The 18,290-nt window shown below is 45.1% G+C and overlaps 1 long non-coding RNA gene across 1 annotated transcript in view; it reads right to left on the bottom strand.

Moving 5' to 3' along the window:
• Positions 1–486: 486 nt before the first annotated feature.
• The window catches only part of LOC146350957 (uncharacterized), a 70,938-nt gene continuing 53,134 nt past the window's right edge, over positions 487–18,290 (bottom strand). Inside the window, exons 2-4 of the long non-coding RNA XR_014789458.1 lie at positions 7,263–7,347; positions 3,027–4,509; positions 487–2,440 (exon numbers count right to left, since the gene is read on the bottom strand). This is a non-coding gene — a long non-coding RNA (uncharacterized LOC146350957). The remainder of the gene's footprint in view (positions 2,441–3,026; positions 4,510–7,262; positions 7,348–18,290) is intronic.

Raw genomic sequence — 18,290 nt, 5'->3', positions numbered from 1 at the left:
CTCTCAGTGTGTGTGACCTTAGGCCAGAGAGATATAGGCCAGTCATCTGTTATGCTTTCCGAGTGTGCGGTTTATTTACTGCTTGGGATATGCTGTGATTGGGTGCTGGGTTACACCTCTGTGTGGAAAGGTGCCACATTTTGGGGAGGGTGTCTTCCCCCTCCCATTGGAATCAATAGGAGGGACAATACTTACATGAGCCCAAAATTCATGTAGCTTTCCACCATCATTGAGGAGATGGCTATGTCTGGGCTTAGGATTCTGGACTAGTGGGATTCTGATCCCACAGGTGTAGCTCCCTCTCCACCAGTGGGAAATATGTTCTCTGGATCCAAATGCCACACAGCCAGCAGATGTTGGCCATATGACTGCACCCTTAAGTATCAAGGGCAATTCAGGTATTGTAAATCAACAATATGAAAGCAATTTAATTATAAAAAACCTCCCTTCCCTGCTGAAGATAAAGACTAAAAAGATCATATAGTAGAATGAAATGCAATTTATGCCTCAACCTTTGGTCCAGATATGTTAAAAGCATGTATTGTGAAACTGATTAAGAGCAATACAACACCCAATATAAAATAATTGACCACTAAAGTCACAGCAGCGGTAATACCTCTACCACAGGATACCAGCCATATCAATCACTACCCACAAAGCTTTCCAAAATGTAAAGATCTTCATCATTTTTCTGAAGAGACCAAGTAGGGTGGGCCTTAAGGAAACTGATTGCAAATGCCACAATGAGGGCACCACCACCAGTAAAGCTCTGCTCCTTGCAGTCAGCTTAAAAATATGAAGGTATCTGGAACAGGGCCTCATCAGATGTCCTGAGCAGATGGAGAAGACTTGCATGGAATGAAGGAGTCCTTGACACAATTTCTCATGACAAAATACACAGAGCAGCTGCCACTTCATGTCTTTTTCTGGTAGTGTCCAGCATAACACAACATGTCCGGTGATATCATCACCTCGAGTTTGTGTGCCATACCTACTCTGCCACTGAAAGCCAATGAGGTGAAGTGAAGGTAGGGAAGGGCACAGCACAATCATCTTGTGCCATGTGCTGTGTTGCACTAGACCACTTGTCTCATCCTGGTGCCTTCCAAATGTGTTGGGCTGCAGCTCCCATCATTCCCAGCCTGCATAGCCAACCTGGCTGGGAATGATGGGAGTTGCAGTCCAACAGTAGGGCACCAGGTTGGGGAAGGCTGTACTACACATTACAAGGATGAAGGGAGGAAGAGACATGGGAGTTTGCAGCAGTTTTATGTCTCTTGTTGTCACATGCAGTTCTTCTCTGTGATACCCCAGACTAGAGCAATCAATCAATCAATCTTTATTTATTTAGAGCCTCATGTGGCGCAGTGTGGTAGGTGGCAGTATTGCAACCAAAACTCTCCCCATGACCTGAGTTTGATCTCCCCATGACCTGAGTGGAAGCCGGGTCTCAGGTAGCCAGCTCTGGTCGACTCAGCCTTCCAGCAAAACAGGACAGAAAAAGGAGAAACAAAAAACAAATTGACACTAAAGAGTTACATCCTGATAATCTCCCAAACAATTATGCTCCGGGAAATTATCCTCAAAATTCTTCCCTGCAAAGTCTCACAGCAGATATTCTCCATTCTTGGATTGAGAATGAGTAATTGCTGAATATGTGGTGAATTACAGGTCTTCAGCATCAGCACTTTTAATCCAAAGATTTTGCAGCAGTAGTCAATGTTTGGCAGTATGTGACATGTAGAAGCCAGTATTTGACAGGCAACATGCAAAGCTACAGTCCTCAGGGAGGGAGCCCAGCCCAGCGTGGAGCACATGGTTTGTGTGCGCAAGGTCTCAGTGTAAGGGGTGTTTCTGAGTGCAGGGTTCAGATAGCAGTTCAGATTCTGAAGGAGAACCATCAGACATGGGGGAGGTGTTTTCCCAGGCTAGTCCAAATATGAGTAGGCCTGCTTCTCAGGTTATAAACATACAGATGGCTGAGCTTGAGGGTCCCTCCTGACTCCCCCCCCCCCGTGAGAGGCAGCGAACAGGAGGTTGACCTAATAGATGCCAGGCGCAGGCGCAGAGCAAAGAGAGAGAAGGCAGGGGAGGAACTTAGACGATCTACCCGATTGGCCTTGAGTGAGAAGCTGCACTTAGAGGCCTCACGAGTAGGGATGTCAGAGAATTCCATGACGGATCTCGGTGAGGCCAAATGCCAGTGCATTCGCCCCCCAAAATCCATCGCAGAACAGCCTGCCACCCCCCCCACGGATCCCCCCCAGGAGGAGACTTACCTGGGGCGGATGTTCCGGACGGTGGCGGCTCCAGCAGCGGCTTCAGCGGTGGCTGCAGCGGCTGGTCTTCCGACTGGCTGCCGCCACTGCCATCTGCAGTCTGTGTTTGTTTGTTTGTTTTTTAACATAGACGTGATAGGCTATGTAAAGACTTACGTAGCCTATCATGTCTGGGTTTTTTTTAAAAAAAAAGCATACGCAAATGGCGGCGGCTATGGCTGCCACCATTTGCATTCCTTATTTTTCGCCGTCCTAGTCTACGTCAATATTTACGTAGACTTAAACGAAGAAAAAAAAGGGGAATGCAAATAGCGCCCACTACGCTATTTGCGTTCCACTTTCTTTTCTTCGACTTAGTCTACGTAAATATTGACGTAGACTAAGACGGAGAAAAATAAGGAATGCAAATGGCAGCGGCCATAGCCGCCGCCATTTGCGTATGCGTTTTGCGTATGCATTTTGTTTTTGTTTTTTTAAACCCAGACATGATAGGCTACGTAAGTTTTTACGTAGCCTATCACGGCTGAATACAGGGACGCAAACGGTGGTGGCTACGGCAGCCGCCATTTGCGTCCCTGCAGGCTGCCCAGCAGCCAGATGTCTGGCTGCGGGCAGCCAGAGCCGGCTGGTGGCTCCATGGCTTGGCCGCAGAGTGGAGCCAGCTGGTCGAGGATTCCGGGGGGAGGGACAGAGAGCCTTCCCCCCCTGCCGCGAATGAATCCACGAAACAGTAAGTGACTTTCGTACATCCCTACTCACGAGAAGAGAGGAACCTCCCCACCTTAAGTTAGGCTAGCAAGACCACCTCCCTCTTCAAATGGTGGGCAACTCTCGTAAATTCCATTTGGATTCCCTGAAGGCATTCCTGGTAGATGGAGAGTTTCTCTGAGAATTTGCATCTGTATGACAGTGTGAAGTAATGGATTAAAAGCTGTAGACTGAAGCCTCTCATCTGTGTATGTTTGGACACTGAAGTGAAGTGGGGGCTAAGGGAATCGTGACACTCAGGATCAGTTCTTGGGCTCTCCAGTTAAATGGATCAAGCAGCAGGTGATGTGAAAGGCCTGAGATCTTGGACAGCTGCTGTCAATCAGAATAGTCTGACCTGGTATAAGATAATATTTGACACTCTGCATGACATGAAGAAACAGTCAGCATTTGCAACATCCAATCATTGACTTGCTACAGAATTATTACCATCATTGTTATCATCATCATCCAATACTTTTCCATACTGCTCCATAACCGAAGCTCTCTGGATAGCTTACAGAAGTCAAAACATTAAAATACAATATACAAAAATTAAAAGCCATTTACATAGAAGTACACAGAAAATAAACACAAATGACATATAGCTAAAAACAACTTTGAACAGTCAGTCATAACTAAAGACACATCCAGGACCAATTAAAACTAATCATGTGCTGCCAAATGCCTGGGAAAAGAGAAAGGTCTTAACCTGGTTCCAGAAAGATAACAATGTTGGCACCAGGTAGACCTCATGGGGGCGCTCATTCTACAGATGGGAGGCCACCACTGAGAAGGCTCTCTTCCTCATTGCTGCCTTCTGAGCTTGCCTTGGAAGAGGCAGCCAGAGGAGGACCTTAGATACTGGATGTAGAGTATGGGAAGGTTCATTTCGGGAGAAGCTCTCTGTCAGGTATTGCAGTCTTGAGCCATGTAGGGTTTTATAGGTTAAAACCAGCACTTTGAGTTGAACTCAGAAGTATATAGGCAGCCAGCGCAAGTGGGCTAGTGTCGGTCTTATATGTACGGACCTCCTGGTCCCAGTTATCAATCTGGCCACTGCATTTTGCATGAGCTGCAGCTTCTGAACCGTCTTCAAAGGCAGCCCCACATAGAGCACATTGCGGTAATCTAACTTGGAGGTTACCAAAGCATAGGCAACTGCAGCCAGGTTATCCCTGTCCAGATAGGGTCATAGCTGGGCCACCAAGTGAAGTTGGTAGAAGGCACTCCGTGCCACTGTGGCCACCTGAGCCTCAAGTGACAAAGATGTTTCCAGGAGGACCCCCAAGCTATAGACCTGCTCCTTCAGGGGGAGTGCAACCCCATCCAGAACAGGTTGAACACCTTCCATCCAGAGGGCAGTCAGGAGAACCACCCACCAACAGCATCTCAGTCTTGTCTGGATTGAGCTACAATTTATTAGCCCTCATCCAGTCCATTGTTGTAGCCAGGCACTGATTCAGCACATCCACAGCCTCACCTGAAGAAGATGAAAAAGAGAAATAGAGCTGCACGTCATCAGCAAACTCCAGATGACCACACTCAACGGTTTCATGTAGATGTTGAATAGCATGGGGGACAAAACTGACCCCCTGTGGAACCCCATACTGGAGAATCCATGAGTCCAAGCAATGTTCCCCAAGCACCACCTTCTGGAGCCAATCCTCCAAGTGGGAGCGAAACCACTGCAATACAGTGCCTCCCTGGTAATGTCCAGTATAACACAAGAATTGAGTCATTCTGCTTTGCAGAGAGGAACTGGCAGCTGAACTTTGTAGCCATGTGGTAGAGGCAGCATGAGTAGGCAGCATGGTCAGCCATTAAGCATGCTGTGTGGCTGCAGGCAAATCACAGGCAGAGCAATCTACTGGAGGCAGGGGAGGGAGAATCCATGGCGGCCAAACTGCTACTTCCTATGTCTTGCCAGGATCACAGTGGCAGAGCAAAAGGTCAGAGTGGCATTTTCCTTTTTGTTTTTGGCCTTTTTCAGACTCCCCCCTTCCCTCCCATTGCTCTAGGGCTGGTGTAGTTTTTCTACTGCTCTGAGTGCATGTCATGGGAATGGGAGGGCTTTGGATCCTATGGATCCAGAGCCTTCTCTGTCCCCTGGGATGCCTGGTGATTGCTCCACTGCCACAGGAACTCCAGCAGTAGAGAGTGTAATGGTGAGAGACCTTTCCGCCACTGCATGGAGGAGGCTTCTGAGGGTGGACCTCCTTTTCCACCCATGGGCCTCCCTCTCCATGGTGGAGAAGAAGATCCACAAATTCCTATGGCCCCTTGGATGCCCTCCCATAGGACTGCATCCCAGGGGCATCATCTAGCCACTGGAGAAGGACACACAGAAATATCCACATGCAAACCAAGCAAATAAAAGCTCATTTATAGCATCAGGTGCTTTTTCCAGAGACAGCTGCTTAAACGGGGCATTCGTTCAGAAACAGTAAACCCGGCTATCCCCTGTGTACCTATATAATAACTTCAACTGTACAATAATAAAGATACTAGAGATAAAGTAGGCTCAAAGTAATTGTTTTAAGAACTTGGCCTTTTTCATAAATTGATTTCCTCCTCTTGAATTAAAAAAAGAAAAGAAATGACTACAGCAGCACAGCTTGGCTGTTATGCACTTAGATTTTGCTACATGCTGTGGGTTGATTTTGGGTCATACAAATTGGCCCTAGTATGCTAAATACTAGAATTTCTGTCTTCCTGTCTGATATCTCAGTTAAGCTTGATTTCCGAAACTGTTTTGTCCAAAGTATGCTAGGAACACATAACCAGCAACCACATCATCACTTGTGTTCCATGTCATTATAGTAATTGGGGCTTTCCTATCTTAAAAAACTTTTCAGTCAAACCAGGTTCATTTCTTTAATTAATTTTCTTTAATAGCGGAAAACTGGGCAAGCCCTGGAAGGTCAGAATCAGGGTCTTTTCCTGTAAACTGTTTAAGTTGCATAAACTGTGTTTTTTTCCGAAAAAGTGTGGCAGGGGTGGGAGGGAGAGAAAGGATTGTTAGATGGGAGAGAGGGAGGGAGGGAGAGAGAGTTTGTTAATCAATGATTGAGAGGTCAATAGTTCCAGGATAAGGATTTGATAAGCCACAAACTATTTGAAGTGATGGCTCCTTTGATCTGCCAGAGCCTCTGGCACACAAGAAGTGCCGTGGTGTACCAAAGGCCTTCCTAATCTGCCCAGTGATGGAGTCAGAAAAATGCTTAGGAGGCAATGTTGGGGGCAGGAGGCCTTTCACTTCAGCTTGACTGGTGAACTTTTAAATCAGGAGACTGACCTTCTGTTCAAAGAGGCTTGAGGAGCATCTGTTTGCATTAAAGTTCATATACTGGCCAGCTCCACAAAAGACACCTGAATTTTGTCAGGAAAGTTATGTCTGAAGAGTTTTGCCATGCAGCCTCTTCATCTCTCAACAACCATCACCTGTGAAACAGCTCATGGCTAGGACATCAGACAGGGTCTGCCTCCCGTTGGGAATGCAGCTGTGCGATCCCCCCCGTTCCTCAGGCCTGGTCTGCTTTTGTACCTTTAGCAGCAGTTTGGTATATACTGTATAACGCAGGAGAAGCCTATCACAGCATAGAAAAAAATAGCAGGTGACTATTCTTAAGCTGGTAAGCTGGTCATCTATATTGTCCAACTGGTGATGAAGATTTAACCACAACTCTGCAGTAAGGTGGCCATGTTGCCTACTTTACACAGGACAGTCCTCTATCTGGAGGGGTGTCCTGTCCTGGGCTAGATCTACACTAGTGCTTTTATGGGTACTGAAATGCACTGATAAATGTTGGGACACATTTGACATTCCATATACTGCTTTTCTAGCATTATTTCCCGTCTTTTTATTCCATATTATCCAAAATACCGCAACAGATGTCATTGTGTGTGCTACAAGGTATAAATGCAGAAGAAGGATGTAGTATCACCATGATGGGATCATATCGATGTGACACAAGGTATAGATCAGGTCCAAGTCTGGCTCCAAGATCAAGAACCATAAGAAAGGAGAGCAGAGCAGGAGCCTTGAAATTGCCCATCAACAGTGATCACCTGGACAGCAGACTGAGCAGACACACAGGTTACCTGGTCAAAGTCTTCCCCACTATGGAGAGATGTATTGTCTTTCTCTTAAATTATCTGTCTTCCAGATATGAAGAACTTTGTGAATTTGGGCAAATTCTTATTTTAAAAAATGAACTGAAATGAAATTCTCACCTGTCTGCATCAGCTGGATTCAATAGGTACAGCTATTCCCACTGTGACACACCTCCCTGCCATATAGCCATTAAAGATGAGGAGACTGTCAGAAAAAAGACATGGCAACTTGAGCGCTAACATGGTTGGATACACAGGGATTCAAACCCAGACTTTTAAGAGCAATGCACTCAAAGCCCTGGACCTAGATGGATGAATCAGTTTCAATCTCTCCCACATTCATAAAAAAAACACAACTCAACTTCCTTTTGTCCTGAATATGGAGAATGTTGTGAATTTTGATAAATTGTTATCAAAATTGAACTGAAATGAAATTCTCACCCTTCCCTACTTGCTTCCTCTTATACCATGCAGATGTTTTTATGCATGATGCCATCTCTTCAAATCCATCTGTGAGGCCAGAGACTTTAAGCTGTATTACACAGGGTAGGCAACCTGGTGCCACCCAGATGTTTTTGACTACAACCACCACAATCCCTGACCATTGGCTGTGCTGGCTGGGGCATATGGGAATTGAAGTCCCAGAAATCTGGAGAGCACCAGATTGCCCACCCTGGCTCTTCCATAACCAAGTTAAATACATGTAATTCAAATAAAAGCACATTCTTCACCTTTTTACTTCTTATCTTTCTCCTTCCTCTATTTTCTCCCGTGCTGGATTTTAGATTTTAAGCCCCTTGGGTCAGGGACCTGTCCTTTTGCACTTTGCAAAGTGCCATGCAACCCCATCTTAATGAAAAATGAATGGGACCTGTAGTTGCGAGAACTCTTATACAGTTCAATACAAATAAAGCTTAACAACCTACAAAGTAACACTTGCCACAAGGAACTATTGGCACTGAAATAAGCAGTTAGCACCTGCTCCCTCAAGAACTCATCAGTGTCAGGAGGTTGGAGCAATGCGTTCAACATGTAATTGTTGGGAAATGTTCCCTCGCCACCAGGAATGCTGATATAATTCCTAGATGTACAGCAATTTCCAAGAGGATGTACCCTGGACATGGGGGCAAACTGGAGCTGTGGCTAAAGCGAAGGTTCAGACAGCAGACAAATGGCAAAGTCCACTGACCGCTTAACTGCACACTTCCCCGCTTCCGCTGGCAGTCGCTGGTTTTCTGCTTCTTACGGGAAATGCAATATTTAGATTGACCCTTCACTTCCTGTGCATGTGGGGGTTCTTACTGTCTGAAGTCCTGCTTCTCAGAAACAGCTTTCACCCACCACCCAGGAATGTTTTGAAATGTTTATTTGTCTGTCTATGTATCAGCATGTCCATGACTGTGTGGGCGCGTGTTTGTAAGTTTAAGTAAGTTTAAGTAAACTTTCTGGTTTGACGCTGATAAGGGTCAGATGAAAGTAATCATTGAAATGGCTGCTTTCAGCAATAAACAGAAAGTCTTTGCACCTCCTGTGTCCCCCCTCCCCTTAAAGGTAGTGCCGCAGTGACATTCAAGTAACAAATAGAGAGATGTAATACGTAATTTGACAACCAATTACGTTTATACTGGTCAGTGTGCTGTACCTATCATCACTACTGCTAGACCAGCAAGAATGTAAGGGGGTACCCTTTTACAATTACATAGTCGAAAGGAGTAACTTGCTTGTTCTCCCAATCATCTGTAAGCGGCTGCAGAGAAAACTGGCATGAGATTCTAAGAGACAATTGTTTTTAAAAGAGTTGAACCCAAGTCAAAGCTCTGTCTTACCCATGGCATGTATGCTCATTTTTATGTCCCATTATTATCTCTGTTCACAGGTTCAGCAAGTTTCATAGTGCTTTCAAAACCTGAAAACTCTGTCCAGAGATAATAGTCAGACAACTGATATGCACCATGGTCAACACTGTCACTACCAAAACACTTTCAACTCTGAAAAATTACCATTCCTTTCTACCCTCTGATGGCTCACACCCTGGTTTGGCTTTCAGTACAGATTGTGAAGAGCTGCGAATTATGCTTTCCAACGCTTGCCATATGCCAAACCCTGGGCACAGTAATGGTTCATACAACCAGCATGCCATGATGCCAGGTGCTAGCATACACAGCTTTTCAAGTAGTCACCATGAACAGAAGTGGTTGTGAGAACTAGCCCTCATCTCCTTTTTGGAAGTGAGATGTTAATGGTGAAATTTTCGCTGAGTTCAAGAATACCGAGGTTTTGTGAGAAGGAAACCACGACTGGAGTGACACGTCAAAGGCCATTATGTCATTTAGCAGACATAAAAAGTCATGGCTATCTTCACAAGCAAATCAATGTAGGCAGTTTGAAAAAACAACTTCTCCTCTATCATTATAAAGCTATGTGTCTTTTGGTGGTCAGCCACCAAAAGAGTGGGTGCCAGGAGGTTTCTGACATTTAACACCAGAAGACTGTGAATCACTCTGGATCCATTGACCACTGATTTGTGTGCCAGCAAAAGCCAGATACTGAGCCTAGCAACCTTGAAAAGCATCTGTTGCACTGGGGACATTATTTTCAAGACAGATGATAAGAAATAAGGTAATGGCTGTTTAAAGGGTCTGTGGAGAGCAGAGTGAGTGTCCTTTACAGAAGTTCTTAGTGTCCAAGTAGTACTGAGGACTCTACGAAGCTGCCTAGTCAGACCATGAGTTCAGCTAGCCCAGGGCTGTCAACACTGACTGGCTGGAAGCAGCTCTCCAGGGTTTCAGGCAGGAGGTTTTCCAGCCTATTTGGAGATGCCGGGGATCGAACCTGGGACCTTCTCCATGCCAAGCACATGCTCTGCTACAGAGCTATGGCTCTTCCCCATCACTGGTGTAGAATCTGTCACATGTCTAAGATAGGTCTAAGATATAAAAGCACATGCCTAAGATCTCAAAGTACGTGTCTAACATAAAAGAACAGATTCCACTAACTTTAGTCAGGGTGTCTAGAAGCCTTCATGACTATATCACAGCATGCAGCAATTTACACATGGCTAAGTAACATAAAATTCAATCAAATTCATAAACTGAGAAATGTGCTTTTGCTTTTAAAGTTAATAACATCTCACGCATTAAACTGAGTTCTGTTGCGTACTCCACCTCAGAGCTGCACCTTCTGTTATGCAGTTCTGTACATTTCTCCCAAGTTTTTCCTATGAATGTCATAATACCCAGACCTAGTTGCCTCCCCCCAACCCTGCAATTCACACACACAAAGCATAGTGCTGATGCTGTTCATAGCTGCATGTGAAGCCCCCTTCCCCTCTGTACCATGCAAATCAACATACCTTGTGCCCAGATGTGCATACCTTGAGCACAGCATCTCCTTGCTTCTGCTACACTACCACTGGCCACAGGCAAGAAAGCACTCAGTGTAAAGACATCAGGACAAGAGGTAAACTCTACCACAGGGGTAGGCAACCTGGCGCCTTCCAAATGTTTGGAACTGCAACTCCCATCAGCCCCAGCCAGCATGGTCAATGGTCAGGGATTATGGGAGTTGAAGTCCAAAGCATCTGTAGGGCACTGGTTTGCCTACTGCTGCTGAACTACATATTACACATGGAGGCTTTTCATGTTGCTTCCATTTTTGGCCTCAGCCAAAATCTAGTTCTGACAAAATCTGAGTCAAATTTTTCTGAGGCCCAGTTTACAGATTATAAGGGTGCAGCAATAAAGACTCCTTCAGGACTTCACATAACCTCTTTATGTGCTCAGCAAAAGGGAAATTCATGCATCTTTCAACGAGGAGATGTGTGGGTTCTCCTTTTACATACAAGTTCCTATAGGATACCTGTAGTCACAACAGTGTATCATGTTTTCCATGGCCTGACTCCTAAGGATACAGGCAACAAAAGGCTGCAATGAATATCCCAGATGTAATACAACCATGACGCCTTTCAAAGGGCTTGTGCAAGCGCCTGAAAACTGAGCAAACACACTGAATTCAGGAAGTTTGTTTTGAATATTTGCTTCAGTTCCAAAAAGGCGAATGTCCTTAGGTACTTTTGCTCTGAAGGCCCTGTTTATATGTTTCATAACACAGCTGGCTTTTACGTATATGTGTATGCTTGAGTCCTTGTTTACCTTTTGATGATTTCATTCCACTGCTTGTTTTGTGCAACACGATTCAGTGCCTCTGACTTACCAATCTGAATTGATCTGGGGAGGCACATGATGGTGTTTGCATATGGGATGAATTTTCAAGCCCTCATATAAGAAAATCTAAATATGTAATGGTTAATGATAATAGGAAAATATACGTACAAAGATATGCTTCCAATCTGTAATACAATGCTCAGGGAAAGAGAAAAAACCTACGTTTACTCTTAGTGCTGGATATATCAATAGGACTTGAATAATTGGGCCGGAAAGCAAGAAAAAAAAGTGTCTCTGTCATGCTTTCTTCACTCTTTGGACTATTAGCCAAAAATACAGTGAAAGTAGTCTCTAAGGGGGTGTAGAATAACTAAGGCAGGGGTAGGCAAAGTGGCACCCACAGGCACCAATATGTCAGGGTGGACACTGAGCCCATAGAATTCCAAAGTAGTTCTGATTCTGAGGAAGAGCAGTCACTCCTGGGAGAGGAGCGCGCTCCTCTTTCCCAGGGCCCACAGCTGACGGACATTCCTCCCACCAGCATTCCTAGATTAGATAGCAGTCCAGGGAGTGACCGAGCGCAGGAAGTAGACTTGATGGACGCGCGACACCGACGCAGAGAGCGGCGCCAAATGGAGGGCGCAGAAAGGAGGCGTAGTGCCCGGTTGGCGCGCAAACAACGGCTGCGCCCAGAGGATCCAAGGGAAAAGGGGAGGGACTCTCCCTAGTCCTTAAGTTCAGGGGTCTGCCAGTAATTCCCTTTCAAACGGGGACCAACTGTTCCAACTTAGGGCACAGGTACTGTGCTGCTCAGATCTAGTTGCAAATAGTATAGATGTTAAGTTGTAAAAGAAGAATAAAGCTTTGAAAGGAATCCCTTTGTCTGTGTCTGGACTTGGCTACTGGATTAGACTGAGAGAGGCCTCCAAGGAGCCCTTGACAACTTGGTCCCCATTTAAAAGGGAATTACTGGCAGACCCCTGAACTTAAGGACTAGGGAGAGTCCCTCCCCTTTTCCCTTGGATCCTCTGGGCGCAGCCGTTGTTTGCGCACCAACCAGGCACTACGCCTCCTTTCTGCGCCCTCCATTTGGCGCCGCTCTCTGCGTCGGCGTTGCACGTCCATCAAGTCTACTTCCCGCGCTCGGTCACTCCCTGGACTGCTATCTAATCTAGGAATGCTGGTGGGAGGAATCTCTGTCAGCTGTGGGCCCTGGGAAAGAGGAGTGCACTCCTCTCCCAGGAGCGACTGCTCTTCCTCAGAATCAAAACTACTCTGGGATTCTATGGGCTCAGTGTCCACCCTGACACAATACAACCCCAGACACCTTTCTTGGCACATGCCAAGGTGCCCTAGCCATCCCAGTTTTTTCTAAATTAACACATTTTCTTATTGGAAGCTGGGGTTGCTGTGAAATAGTTTTTTGTTGGTGCTGAAAATGGGGTTCAAAGGAGTGGTTTAGTGTATTGTGGCTCAGACCTGACTTCTGCCTTGTACTCAGTCTTTTAGCAGATTGTCGTTTGCCACACCTCCTATGGGAGCCATTTTCTGGTGGTGCCCAGGAGAGTTTCTCAAATTGCCAAATGTGGCCACAGGTCCAAAAAAGTTGCCTACCCTTGACCTAAGGCCTGGGCGGGAAACATATTCCATCCCTCCCAACCCAGTGAAGAACTAGGGGCTACATATTGTCCAGCTGCCCAGGTGAGAACATGCCCCACCTCCCACCTGTAGTGACACCTGGCCCTAGTTGCTAGGTAACACACATTGTGGGAAGGCTATTTTCTGGTATGGTCACCTCAGAGCCTTCGAAGATCAGCAGCTACAACAGCCACATTGGCAGTGGCAGGAACAACTAAGGCATGGGAAGTGGGGTTTTTCTACATTGTCTCCCAACCCCCCGAGCCTTCATAAGTCACCACTGCCTTAATCGTATGCATCTTTTTTAAACCTCATGTTTATGATATATCCATTTTCACCTATTGTCAGCCATCTTAGAAGCCTGTTGTCAGGCAGACGGGCAAGATACAAATATTTGAAAGGTGCAAAGTTGTAGGACTTTGTTTCTATCTAAACATGCATAGGACTGCACCCTAAATGAATAAACATATCTGAAGGAAAGAGGGATCTATTTGGATACCCTCAGTGCTCTCGCTAATTTGAGTGTTTGATGCAATAGACTCCCCCCCACCCCACCCCACCCCAAGGACTGAGCAAAAGAGCATTTTTTAGAAGTGAGGTGGCCAACTCCAATGAATACCCATTTGAAAGGAAAAAGTAGCAAGGATGACTGAAAAACACAACATGGCTTTAAACTGGAAGTATAGAAAGTTGAGGGGCCGCGGTGGCTTAGTGGTTAAGACGCTGAACTGCAGACCAGAAGGTCGGCAGGACAGCAGTTTGTGGCCCGAGTGCTGCGTGACAGAGTGAGCTCCCGTCTTCAGTCCCAGCTCCTGCCAACCTAGCAGTTTGAAAGCAAGAAATTGCAAGTAGATAAATAGGTGCCGCTTCAGCGGGAAAGGTGACAGCGTTCCGTGCACCTCGGTGTTCAGTCATGCCGGCCACATGACCACGGAAGCGTCTTCGGACAGCGCTGGCTCTTCGGCTTAGAAACGGGGATGAGCACCGCACCCTAGAGTCGGACATGACTGGTTGGGGACACCTTTTATAGAAAGTTGACCATGAAAAGAAGTGGAGCAATGTGCCCTTTTGGCAGCAGGCAGGTTAAAAGCTGACTTGCTTTTGAATACTGTGATATGCAACAGCCATGAGAAGAAGTTCTAGTACAGCCCTCTTAAAAACAAGATGATGATGATGATGAAGAAGTTTCCAGAAGTGCAGAAGAGACAGTGCCTCTCGGAAAGCAAAGATTACGCTATTTGTATTCCTTGGAAAGGGGAGCAGTTGTCTTTCTTTTTGCATCCAGCAAAAAGAACAAGTCCCTAGGATAAAAGCATTCCCCCCACTTCTTTCTTCCTCATCACATGGACGTGCAAAATTCCTTTGACAAACTTTACTAGTATCACAACTGCACAAACATATCAGCTGAGCAGGAACCTAAAAAACAACAACAACAAATCGCTTCAGATCTCACTCTAGGTGAAATGGCAACTAATCATACTGTTATCTCAGAGAACAAGATGGCGTGGAGGTAAAGAATGATGGCATAACATTTGGAGCCATCATGTTTTGCTATGCTTGGATTGGGGTGACTTATAGTGTATCAGGTGTGAGGGCCTGACACGTAGCTGACTCTCATGCCTGTATACGCTGTGTCTCAATAGTGCATGGTCCATGTATGTATGTATGTATGTATGTATATATTACATTTCTATACTGCCCAATAGCTGAAGCTCTCTAGTAATCATTGAGGTTTCTTGCTTAGAAGCTAGAATCCCTTATGCCCATTTTAATGATAGATGTAAAAAGCAATACAGACAAGTATTTTAAAAATACTTGTAAGATTTCTACAGATCCTGGGTGGGGTGAAATCCCTTTTCTGCCTAAATACTGACTGAAAGATTCTTTGTGGACCTGCCCTTTTTGTAAACATGACATCACCCATCAGTGTCTTAAACTTCAGAACAAGAATCAACTAGTTTATAGGCTTGCTTACAGAAGCACCAGCATTTCAAACAAAGTTAAAAGCTTTCTGCTAGGCTTTCATGCACCAATGACTGCTGCAGCGGGATCACTCGGCATATTTGTGATGAAGCACTAAAGCTTGAACAGAGAGCGTTGATTAATGAATAACGCAACATTGTTTTCATTATTATTGTTGTTGATGACGGGGAAATTCACCTGAGGGTGGGGGTGAAGAAAGGCAGGTAGGGGGAAAGAACTTCTTTAAGTAAGTAAGCTCATCAAATTAATCCTATAAGATAACTTTCTTTCCATCTCTACTAACAATTACATGTCATTTTCCCTAATCCAGAGCCTATTATGCACTGCGATGCACACATAGCCTTCCTTCATGTATGGTTGGTTCCCCACTCACTTCAGTGGAGAGTGTAACTGAGTGCATTGAGGAATGTGGAAGCAGGGACACCTCTCTACTGAAATGAACTAGGAAGGTGATAGCGATTTGCCCCCAATCTACAGAGAATTATCCATTTGCAAACAGGCATCCTGCAGACAGGTTAAAGAATGTAGAACGTCAGTCTCCAGATCAGCACTATACACTGCAGGATTTAGTCTGGGTTTGTGTACAAAAAAGCAGTTGTCTCATGCATTCAAAGCTCCTATGGTGCACGTAACCTCATCTTCACTGGGGTGATTCAGTAAAGTACAGTCCATATATGCAAATGGTGTGACCAGGGGGAATCTCATGAGATCTGGAAGTGGGATGAGAAGCCCACTTACGTTTTTCTCGCTAATTCTTACAGTGGCCACGTGTCCTAGTTTACAGAGGACCATCCTCTATTTGAAATACTGTCCAGTTCAAGTCTGGTTTAAAGGTAATGAACCATAAGAAGGGAGAGCAGGGCCTTGTTGCCCATCAACATTTACCCTACTACTTCTGTTGAAAGTCCAAAGCAGCCTTTGGATATTTCAACCCAAATTTAGGAGAGAGCGAGAGAGAGAATGATATAAAAGATGATTACTGGCATTCCCTAATTCAGTCACAGAGAAAGCCAGTCCATTGTACCCGTCTTCAGCTGCCCTCATTCTGCCCCTCAATAAGATAAACACTCCTTAGGGCTGTTCTAGATGAGGCTTTTAACCTGCCACTTTACCATGGCTTCTGTGTTCAGATTGTTTGTGGGATTAAGAACCGATCCTATACATATGTGTTTTTTCCCCAGGGTTTTTCCTTCTCTGCCTTTCTATATGTTCTGCTACATAATCTCTAGGTGGCACTGTAGCACAGTAGGACTGCAAAACTACATTAGCATTTCATTCCACCATTCCCCAATATACTGGACTTTCCCCGATAAAAAAAAGACCTGCAAAAAAACTTGGAAACCATGGGAGAGGCCCTGGAGGATGACATCATCATCTAAAACTCCTGCAAACTACCCTGAGTGAGGATTCATGAGTACACAATAAATGCCTCATGTAAAAAACTCTTAGTATCAGTTTTCTTTATGTTTTATAAGACTTTTGTTGTTGTTTTCTTCTCCACACTTTTGACTGCTGTTACTGCTGAGCAATTTTCAAACAGTTCAGGACAGCAACTGAAAGGTGCAGCATAATGCTTAAGATGAGATTTTCAGCAAAGTTGCTGCAAGTTACTTACAGCAATTGTTGCTCCAAATGCATGAATGGGAGGCAGATGTTTGGCTAACATGGTGCAGTGCTTTTCAATAGCAATATTGCGATTTTCAATAGCAAAAATAAGTGGGTTGGGGGAGGAAATTGAGACTTCATGAACTGGAAATACAGCTGAAAATACAGACGGGAACTCAGGGAAGATAAATGAGAATTGTAGGATAAAGCAGCCTTGTGTTTAACAACTCACGCGGTCTCTATAGGCAACAAGGAATTCCATGCAGGTAAGTAAACAGGCTGGTACAGTTGGGACAGATCTCTTTGCCCTGCCTCTGCCAGCTTGCATGGCTGCCATGCTGATAGCCCCAAGCCAGCATGGTGAGGTCTGAATCAGCCCACAGTGGGTAGCCACGGATGTAGACAAAACACACTCAAGCGGTGGGTTAAGAACAGATTTTTACTGGAGATATAACAAACTTACATCTCAGCATAAGCTGGCTGAGGTCAGCTCCATGGTCAGCATCACTTGCAGGAAGAAGAAGGAAGAAGGCAGAAGAGTAGAGGGAGGAGACAAGGAAAAAGGCAGAAGGACCTCCCAGAGATCCCCTCCCACGTCCCACTTCACTCAGGTTCATATTAACCCTTCAAATTCAGGTTGAGTGACTCATGGGCCTAGTCTCTCCAACACATGGAAACCACAGGGTTTGGGAAGAGGAATGGATCACTCCATCCGTCCTCTGCCAGCCCACTTGGTAGAAGGCAATCTTTATTACTCTTATGCTAAGAGGCCAGTAGCCTGCATGTCCATGCTAGTTGCAAAGGAGGTTGCTTCCTCCCCTGCAGCCAGCATGGAAAAGCAGGCTACTGGCCACCTAGCGGACTAGTTTCAAAAATTACAGGCTAGTAACTTTTGTGGATTTATTTACAAAGCTGGGATAAAATACTTTCCAACTAAAAGTGCTATAATGAGGTTGTTGCCATTGATGATGATGCAAGTTCCACAGAGCTGAGAACCTATCCTCACAGGCCACATGATGCAGCCAATTGCTGAAGCTAAGCAAGTTTGGGTCTGGTCAATGCCTGGATGGGGGACCACCTGGGAACCCCATGTATACCACCTTGAGTTCCATGATGTAAGAAAGGGAGGGTGTAATAAATAAATAAATATTAAATATACTAAAACAAGGTATTAGAAGGAAGGGCTGTAACTGCAGAATATGCTTCACTTGGAAAGTCTTTGATACTCTCTCTAAACTCTGTAGAGTAAAATTGCCTGTTATCAAAATTGGCATTGACACATTACAGATTGAACTATACAGCACAGGATAGTGTAGGCTTTCTCTCATTACAGACACCTATAAGCTTCAGACTGACATAAATATTACAACTAGCTGCCACCAATATGTCTGTCATTCAGCTTGCCCCACCCAGTCATTCCAATCATCTCACTAGCTCTCCGTGTTCCTTAGGTATTATTTGTGTCTTTTCCCAGTTCTCTCATTCCCTAGGTCTCTCCTTTGCCACACAACCCACCACCCCAATTTCCATCTTGAGTCACTAAATGATAGCGTGGTCACTCTTGCATCACTTAAAAGACAGAAATGCAACCCACCCCACCCCCAAAAAGGGACAAAAGAGGGCACCCATTTGCATTAGATTTGCATAGGCTAATATTTCATATATGTATATGTATAGATGCAAATACGGCAATAATTACTATAATTTAAGAAATACAATATATCTCACCAAAGTGGGGAAGACTGTGACCAAGTGACCT

This window comes from Heloderma suspectum, chromosome 3 (assembly GCF_057233095.1).
Source record: "Heloderma suspectum isolate Gila_16-S chromosome 3, 16-S_ref, whole genome shotgun sequence".
Classification (NCBI taxonomy): Eukaryota; Metazoa; Chordata; class Lepidosauria; order Squamata; family Helodermatidae; genus Heloderma; species Heloderma suspectum.
This window is presented reverse-complemented; position numbering and strand designations above follow the sequence as displayed.